Here is a 10,453-nt window from a genome sequence, read left to right as displayed (position 1 = left end):
CCAACACACAGTCGCTCCCACGTGCCAAATTATTGAATACACAAAGCAACTCAAACCAAGTAAAATACATTAAAACCATGGATGCAAGAAATAATAATATTCACCAATCAAACCTTTAGGCCACAGCCACAGCGCAGTAGTATGTCCCAGTGTCACTGACGTCCCGGGTAGTTGTGGATAAACTGTAGACACATGTCCTCTGTTCCAGCTCCTGAGTCTGATCTCTTGAAGTGTAGATGATGGCTGGAGATTCTTCAGCTGCAGATGTGAACATTTAGAAGGACACTGCAGTGGAGAGTTGTTCTTGGACACAAGAGAAGAGGTGAGCTGCACTGGACCTCCCTGAGGAGATGACACCTGTGGGTTTGTTTCACATAGAAAATGTGATGCTCTTGGTCTGTAAATCATTAAAAGAGAACTATTAAAAACAAAAACAGAAATTAATTTCAAAACCTTTCCAAGAATTATCAACAGAGTAGTCGTAACAAAAAGCATTTGTATGCTGATCCATCTTGGCAAACATAAGAGGCTTCATCTTCTTCAGAATCCAACAGAGCATTTTGAGCTTTGGAGATGAAGACAGACTAATAATAATGGATTACAAGAAGCTCACAATAATTCATTTTGTGTAATATAATATAATAATAATATATATATTTTTTTAAAATAGTGTTAAGACATTTTGCAGAATATCTACTTATTGTTTTTTTTGCTGTTTTTTTTGTTTTGTTTTTTTCCCAGGGGACATTTTATTGCCTATATAATTGTAGCCTTTGTGATTTGTAATGGCACTAAGTGAAATTGCAAATTAAAATGTTGACGTGAAGTGCAGCCCTACACTTTACACATATTGACATGGTTAACCTTTCTTTCTTTTCCCCTTAACATAACAGTAGAGCGTGTCAGCTGTGTTTGTAGTGTGAAAGACCACTCTAGCTTCTGTTTAACCACACAGCACACAGCCTGCAGCAACAGGATACTGCTGTAGTATGCTACTACATACTTATACTTATACTTTCAGAAACTACATTTAAGACTAGATCAACATGCAATGATTTAGTCGTAAAACAAAAAAAAAAAAAAACAAAAAAACGAAAGCAAGGTACTCAAGCATGGCTTTTGAAATACTTTTAGAAATAATTAATATAAAATTGAATGATTTATAATTAATTACATTTGAATATGTAGACAGATATGGATACGTAATGGAAAAGTCCAGGCACTGCAATAACATATCCATTTAGAGCAGAGGTGTCTGAATTATTTTCATCAAGCGCTGCATATCGAAACATGAGCGAAGCAGAGTGCTGATCGAGGACCATAGACTGATGGTTAATACAGCAAATAACTCAAATATGTGCACCAACAATGTGATTAGAATGAGACACCAGACATTTAGTCATGTGCAGATCATCTTTAGAACACATTCAGTATTTTATTATGGCTTCAAGGATTCAAGATTTTCAAAAACTTGCTGTACTGTGGTACTACTTTTATATATATATATATATATATATATATATATATATATATATATATATATATATATATATATATATATATATATATATATATATATATATATAAACATAATTATATGTATTATATGCATATGTAGTATATGTAATTATATGTATATAATTTACCTGGAAGCATTAGGGTCAAGAAAAACTGGTTTGAGGACCACATTTGGTAAGCATTTGATAGACCCTCCACCTTCAAGAAACTGCTCAAAACCCCCTCATTTAGGACTGCTTTTAAAGGGCCCATGTGTTATAATGTTGTTTCTTTGTTGAAAACAGACCTGAAGTTGTGTTTTGTTTCATTCATACATTTAACGCCCCAAATCCTGCATATTTAGGCTGAGTTCTTCTCTCAAACTGAAAGCACTCTTTTTCCTGTGCCCTGGAATTGCTGATCTCTACTGAACTAAAGGTAAAAGGAGTTGTTAACTTGAAAACTACAGCTTCATGACATCACATCTGTTCCACCTGAACAGAGCATTTTGTGCTTTGGAGATTTATGTAAAATCCCTCAGTCGTCCAGGTACAATCCATAACAAATGGAGAAATTCAATTTTGGTCCAGTTTTTTTGTCCAGTTGACAAATTGAATTTCTCCTTTTGCTTTAGAGATGTAGACAGACTAATAATACAGGATTACTCAAACATGTTTGAAGGAAAAAAAACACAGCTCTAGGTATGTTTTTGATGAAGTAACAACATTTTATTATTCTAAAAGCTCACAAGAGTCAAATCATGCCTGTATCTTGTCTATTACCTTATTTTTTATGTACTCTTTTTAATTATATCCTTGTACATCATCTTTGAGTGTTTAGACTTTAACCTGTCCTGCTCAGTCAGTTTTTATTTGTAAAAAAAAAAAAAAAAAAAAAAAAAAAAAAAAAAGCCAGTGGTGCAGAACAGCTTCTCTCCACAACGACATCAGGCAGAAACACTTTTAAGTTTTAAAAGACAAAACTTCTTCCAACCACTTCCTCCAACTGTCCCAGCTACTGCTCACTGCACAGCTGTGGTACACCTGAAAAGTACTGTATGATGAGCCAAAATAACATTGAATTTAAAGAGGTGGAAGTCTGAAAGTTGTATTCCGTGGGCTGTATGGTAATTTAAATAAGAAGGCAAGTGTAATCTCCAAATCTATTGCCAATTCTGAAGCAATAGTATAAGTTCCTGTACTGGTTTCAGTACCAAGCACAGGAAGTCAGAGCGTTGGTGGGTCTGAACTTTCAACTTTTTGATTCTTTGCAGCTGATCTTATCAACATTTCCTGAGGGTGGTGATGCTCTGTTAGAAGCTCTGTTACTCAACTTAGACTTCATCTGAGCTTTATTTTAACACAGTCTGACCAGAAAGAGCTGACTTGGTATTGTAATATTGAGCAAAAAACAGATGCTCAAATTTTGATTTGATACAGTATTTTGTGTATTTGTCAATGTAACAAAGTACTAGTACATCATTACATTTACTTGGGTAACTTTTTAAAGAGCTTGTACTTTTCTGGCTGTATACTTTTACTCCAGCTTGAGTCATATTTTATTGCAGTAACAGTACTCTTACTTGAGTAAACATTCTGGTAAAGCTTTATGTTGACAGTGCTCCTTATGTTTAAGTTTTTTGTTTTGTTTTGTTTTATTTTGTTTAGTTTTTTTCACATTTTGTGTTTATACTTTGGAAATACAAAATTTTGTGTATTCCTGAAAATGTATTCCTTCATATTATAGTAACTACAAATTATAAATCAGATGTTATGTTACTCTTTTACTCTTATTAAAGTAAGTATTTAAGTTTTTTTTTTTTTTTTTTTTACTCTTACTTGAATAGTTTCTTGAACCAATACATTGGAATCACTTTGAATTAGCTTTCTCTGGCTCCAGTGCAGAGATACAGTATTTTGTGTATTTGTCAGAGGTAGGTACTACACTCTGTTACATTTACTTCGGTAACTTTATAAAGAAATTGTACTTTTCTAGCTCCATATTTTTACTCCTACTTGAGTCGTATTTTATTGCAGTAACAGTATTCTTACTTGAGTAAACTTTTTTGCAAAGCTTTATGTTGACATTGCTCCTCATGTTTAAGTTTTTAGTTGTTTTTTTTTTTTTTCTCTCATTTTGTGTTTATACTTTGGAAATACAAGATTCTGTGTATTCCTGAAAGTTTATTCCTTCAGATTATAGTAACTACAAATTATAAATCAGATGTTATGTTACTCTTTTACTCTTATTTAAGTAAGTTTTTTTTTCTTAGCCTTAATAAAGCATGAACAAAGACTTAATTAATAATGAACAAAGATTTAAGTAATAATGATTCACATTTAGTAAATGCTTAATAAAGCACAATTTGTCTTCACTTTAGAATGCCTGAATTATCATTGCATTGTATTATTAGTAAATCATTCTCTCATAGTTTACTAATGATTAATAAACGCTCAAATGGTTAGTACATGAGTAATTAAGTATGAAATAATTATGAGTAACTATTTACAGCACAGGCAAACTAAGTGCAAGTGCTAATTAAGGTAGTAATTAAGTAGTTACTAAGCATGAATCATTATTAATTAAGTCTTTGTTCATTATTAATTAAGCCTTTGTTCATGCTTTATTAAGGCTAAATAAGGTGTAGTTATTATAAAGTGTTGCCTTTTTTTTTTTTTTTCACTCTTACTTGAGTTAACATTTTAACATTTTGGCAAAGCTTTATGTTGACAATGCTCCTTATGTTTAAGTTTTTTTTTTTTTTTTGTTTTGTTTTTCTCATTTTGTGTTTATACTTCGGAAATACAAGATTTTGTGTATTCCTGAAAGTTTATTCCTTCAGATTACAGTAACTGCAAATTATAAATCAGATGTTATGTTACTCTTTTGTTCTTACTTGAGAAGTAATTTTCCCAATCTTTTTTTCCCCCTCCTTTTACTTGAGCAGTTTCTTGAACCACTACATTGTACTTATTTTGAAATAACATCACTCTTACTTGAGTAAAAATCTACTGTCACAAAAATGCACCCACTAAAAATAACTTAATAAAATGAATACAACACTGACACACTCTGGTCTGAATAGGAACTACACTCGAGAATTTAAAAGATGGTGCTACATAGGAGGGAAGGCTGCTGTTACTGGCCAGTTGAAGTGATGGGGTTATGATTAAAGGTCTGTTCTGGGACTTTTCTGGTGGTGGCGCCAGTGTGTCTCATGTGTGCCTGGAGTTTTCAACAGTTAAAAGGTATTCATCTTTCATGTATTCAATTACAGGCATTGTTATTTCCAGGTAATATTTTGTTTGTTGGATTCTCCTTCTTCCCATGGAGATGCTTAATTCATAAAGAACAAATAGTGTATTGCAATGATTCAATGCCTAACTAAATTATTACCCTAATACCATAAAAAAAGGAGCATGTATGTCATCTCTTATACAATTTAAAAGAAAAGGCATTACAATCACAACTGAACCAGTACAGTTTTTTAACCTGCATACAGAGGACACATACTAGTTTTTCTCATTCTCACTATATGAACAGGCCATGGCTCATGTGAAATCTGGAGTTTAGTGATCAGATCAGAGAGAGTCTTTTTAAGTTTAAACCAACCAGCAATGGAAATGAGAGACTCGTGTGAGGCTCATTCTGTTATTTCTGTTCATTCTGTGATTATCTTAAAGGGACAGTTCGGAATTTTGTACATAGGACGTCATTTTCTAGTTCCTAGTTTCCAGAGTGTTGGAGACGTGTGGAAACACTTTTTAAAAATATTCCATCCAGTCCTTGTATTTGCAGAGGTCGCTGGTGCTAGACTAGTGCATGTCAATGGCCATAGTTATCCTGCCACTAAAAACAGTCTTACCCACTCCACAAAACACCCCAAGCAAATCTATTATTACACCAGACTGTCGATGTAAATGTCTGTGTTGATAGAATAACATTTGAAATAAAATTAACCTTGCATCGCATACATCGTTGTATGTTGAGGGACTATTTTCTCATATATCAGTCCGCCAAGCTTTCTATCAGGAAGGACAACTCACTGCTGCTGCTCAGACATAAATCCTTCAAATGCAAAGTTGGTTTTACTTCTAAAGTTATTCTATCAACACAGACATTCACATTGACAGTCTGGTGTTATAATATATTTGCTTCAGGTGTTTTGTGGAGTAGGTGTTTTAAGTGGCAGGATAACTATGGCCATTGACATGCACTAGCCTAGCAACAGCGACCTCTGCAAATACAAGGACTGGATGGAATATTTTAAAAAGTGTCTCCACATGTCTCCAACACTCTGGCTCACTAGGAAATGAGGCCATATGTCCAAAATTCCGACCTGTCCCTTTAAGAACCAAAACACCAAATTATAACATACACAACTTGGCCATCATGTCCAGTGTTTCTGTCATTAAGAATAAATCAACATTAAAATTGTTATCAGTAATATTTGATTTGAGCATGTTTACTTTGTATCTATCCGGGGACATGCAGTTAATTCACACAGTTAAATAAAGTGACTCCATCAGAGGACAGAGTGCAGTGTCTCTCGAGGGCAGTGAAGTGTTGTTGCGCCCGTGGGACTGTTGCCGTGGTAACCTCATGTGGGAGAGCGGTCTCTCTGGGGCAAACAAAACACATGGTCCTGCTCCTCACACCCACACGAGCTTTCATCTGCTCCAAATGCTCTAAACAGCAGCAAAAAGCACAGGGGACATGACAAAGCAGACTGTACGAAGCAACGTACACAGAAATGAAAAATACAAATAACATAAAGATGTATGTAATAATGTGCATAATACTAATAGCATGTCATCATTTTGGTTCTAAATGGATGTGCTGTCCTGGTTTAGTCCTGGTTTAGTCCTGGTTTAGTCCTGGTTTAGTCCTGGTTTCGACCTGGATTAGTTTTAGTTTTTAGCATGTGGCAAACAGAACTACATTGTAAACAGTTTTACACTTACCTCATGTAATCACAGCATCCTAAGAGACCTTAGAGTTTTGCCATAACGGTAATGCAAACAATATGCTAACCTGCATTTTCTTAATGTATTTATTTAACAGGACAATGTACATGCATGTAAAGTCACATAGTGTCTGAAGACAGAGATGCTAGTACCACATTCAGTCCACTTCCTGATTCTTAGTAACCTGGCACCTGGTATTGGGGTAGGACACAAAAAGGTTTTTAAAATTCAACTTTCTTTTGAGCACCAGAAATGGTCTCAAGCATGTACATGTACATATCCTCATGTTTGTAATGTACCTTGCTCAAATTAAAAAAAATAACAATAATTGAATGGCTCTCACCAGATATGTGTAGTCCTCTGAAGTGAGCTCTACCCATCGACTTCATGCTGATTGGATTGGTGATTGGTGTAAAACAAACTTTATTTAAATCCATGTAGTGATAAAAGAAGATTCACTCTGACTCTGTATTTAGTCTTAAGTCTTACGTCTTAAGAATCTAAGCCCCCTGGTCCGATGAGCACCTGGTTTTGTACGTTTTGATCCAGTGCAGCACTCAGATACTGCTTTTGGGGTTATTTAGTTAAATCCATTTGAGAGAAAAAAGCAGACATTTTTGCTTCTACAAAAGCACAATGCTCTGTCTGTATTTCCGCTGAAATAGCCTCAAGTACGTCTGTCAGTGTCTGAATGTTTGTTTTATTTTTTTCTGGCTCACTGCTGCCCTGTGACTGGTCAGTCTGGACCTACCACATGCAAACGCTTCAGCTGGAGCTCAACAAAACAGATTCCTGGGTTTGTGAACTACTAGTTAGTGAACTTGCAATAATGTAAATTCATCTTGCTGGCAAGGCTAGATTCTTGGACAATAGAAAGCTTTGTAATTAGATGCAGAGAGTAAACAGTTGATTATGCAAAATATCTCCACTGGGAAAAGACAAGTTTTGCTCAAATACATTGAAGAAAAACAGTACAAGACTTTAATATGCTGTATTATGTGCAAAATTTTCTAAATAAAATAACCTGCAAATAGGAAATTATAACATAGAACAGCTGTTGGTCTTGGAATTAAATTAAAAGTAAAAAATCAACTATCACACATTCTTATTGCAAAGTGAACAAATGATGTAACCAATACTGTCCATCAAACTCTCTGTAACAACACATCTGATTCTGACTTGTTTAAATCTTTCCTTTTGCGTTTTATCTCTAGAGGCAAAGAAGACCACAAACAGAACATTTCTTATGATGAAGAATGCATTTTTCCCCACACACAGCGTCCTCCATCTTGTGTCGGTTCTTTCTGACACCACTCGGCTCCTTTGGGATCAGAAAATGAACCAAAAAGGCAACCTCTTTGTGTCAGAGCGGCCTGTCTCTCTGAAGGGCCCTGACAGTGACAAACTGACAACGCCTGAACGCACCACTTCACTTCTCCTACGCTCTTGAATGCATCGTATCATTGGTCCCACCACGCTGCTCCTGCACAGTCTGAGCTCTCTCACTTTTTCAATTCTCACTCGCAACACAGAGGGGAGAGGTCGAGAAAAGATAACTCAAATCCCAGAGGAAGTTTGTTGGTATGAAGGACGTGGTGTGTGGCTGTTTATAGAAGATGCACTTGGACGTTTTGAGATGTTTTTGAGCTATATGTAAGCGCTTTATAAACGTTGTGGCTAAAAAGCTCATGTTTGGTACAACAATCACAAGACGACACATACAAGTTTTCTTATTCTTAAAATAAGGACAGGCCATGTCTCATGTGGAAGCTCGGGATCTCCACAATTCCAACTACGTCCACACGACAACGCTCCTGGATTTTTTGTTTTTTGCAGGTTGAAAAAAAAATTGCATCCACACATGTGTCATATCAATCAATATTCATGTCCAGACAACAACGGAGCACTGAGTGAAAACGATGTAATACATATGCCACACCTGTATGTGGTGCTATAAAGAGGACACTGGACACACAATACTACAAAGAGCGCATGCGCATAAAGTCCTTCCTGTGCTGGGTTTTCTTCTGGTTACGTGGCGATGATGGGTTTGCAATGTCAATATTTTCCAAAAGCTGCAATTTGCTTGTCCACACGACAATGCAACGCCGGCATTCTCAGATTTCTCCACTCTGGAATCCGTTTTCAAAAAACTTTTTTTTTGGCCAAAATGAATAAAAACTTCAACATTGTCATGTGGACATCACCTCCCTTACTGAGCTGCAGAGGCCGCACTAGCACTGAGTCATGATTGGCTGTAGGTAGTGACCTCAAAGAGAGGCATTTTATTTTTAAACCAACTGGATTTTAGCATTGAAACTGGCAACCCAAATGGGAGACTCATGTGAGGCTCATTCTGCTTTCTGTTTGGATAATCATCTTGAGAACCACAATACAAAATTCTAACAATGTGCCCAATGTTTTTTTAATTAAGAATAAATCAACATACAAATCAATCAATAAATCAATAAAAGCTATAGTTCGTGAACATTTGGAAACACAATTAGGTCATATTTAAGACATTTCTTTTTTTTTTTTTTTTTTTTTTGCTAAAACTTGTCAACAGAGGGCATAAGAACTGATGATATTGTGAATAATAAAAGAAGAAACAATAGAAGATGAAGAAAGACAACATGAACTCAGAATGTGTCTGGTGAAGATCTATATTTGTACCATCAAATTACATTTTGTGCTTTGGAGAAGTACAACGCCTATAATCCATGTTTATGGAAAAAAAAAAAAAAAAAAAACACAAATGAAACAAAAATGGGAAGAAATAATGTTTAAAAAAGTATAGGGATTTATCTTAAAGAGAGGATATTACACTCCTATGGAGTATTAAGGCTTGTGGGCTGAGTCTTGGACATGATCATTCTGCTAACCATAAGCAATAGTGCCTGGGAGAGATCACTAGATTGCTCAAACATGCATGGATAACATATAAAACCACTCTGGGTGTGTTTTTGATGAGGGAACAAAAAGAAAAAGTTATAGAGATTTAGCACAGTAACCCCTCTTTAAAGGTGAAACAGACATAGCGTTTTGTTTTTTTTTTTCGTAGCTGTGGGCCATTGCTTTTTGCCAAACACCAAGACATACAAACAACAGATGGATTTTCGTAAGGTAAAAAGCATGTGGTTTTGAAAGCGCTGGTGCGGTTAATAGCCGGTCTATCACAGTGTTTCATCACTAGTCGATGTCTATATGGCGGCTCTGTCCTTGGAGACTGGAGCTGTGATAAATGAGAAAGCAGAACATGTGGATAGAACAAAGACGTCAGCCCAGCCCACCTCCGCCGATCAGCTCTGGGGACGAGACAACACAAGGCCCCAAGGAGAGATGTGTCATCTGTCAGCTCGCAAAGTGGGCCACAGTGACATGGACTTCACACAGAGAGATGTGTAAGGGCAAAGTAACATGTAAGATATGATACAGACAACGTGAAATGTGTGAAAATCTAATATGTGTCAAAAAGAAAAAGAACATTGATTGGATTGTAGACAATTTTTTCTCCAATTCACACTGCTCACTGTGCTTAAATTGCCCCTTGTAAGTAAAGTTATATTGATTGATTGATTGATTGCACTGTTTGAAATAAATTAAAAGAAATTCAAATAAAACTACAGCATTGTCTAAACCTGTAACCTGTAAAATTTTACTTGGGTCACAGTAAAAATACTTGATGTAGTTGTTTAAGGCAGGGGTTCTTAACTTTTTCAATCTCATGGCCTGACTTTTTCAGAACATAGTAACCTGGGGCCCCTATCTCATATTAAATACAGTATATTGAACTGATTGTGGGGCCCCAGAGGAGGTGGTCCAGGCCCGACTTTGGGGCCTGGGTCTATGGTTGAAGGGACAGTTCGGAATTTTGGACATAAGACCTAATTTCCTAGTTAGCCAGGGTGTTGGAGACGTGTGGAGACACTTTTATTTTTTTTCCATCCAGTCCTTGTATTTGCAGAGGTCACTGGTGCTAGGCTAGTGCA

Source organism: Boleophthalmus pectinirostris, unplaced genomic scaffold (genome assembly GCF_026225935.1).
Source record: "Boleophthalmus pectinirostris isolate CB_2022bp ecotype Guang Dong unplaced genomic scaffold, ASM2622593v1 HiC_scaffold_23, whole genome shotgun sequence".
Taxonomy (NCBI): Eukaryota; Metazoa; Chordata; class Actinopteri; order Gobiiformes; family Gobiidae; genus Boleophthalmus; species Boleophthalmus pectinirostris.
The sequence above is the reverse complement of the archived record's forward strand: the minus strand, read 5'-3'. Positions refer to the sequence as shown.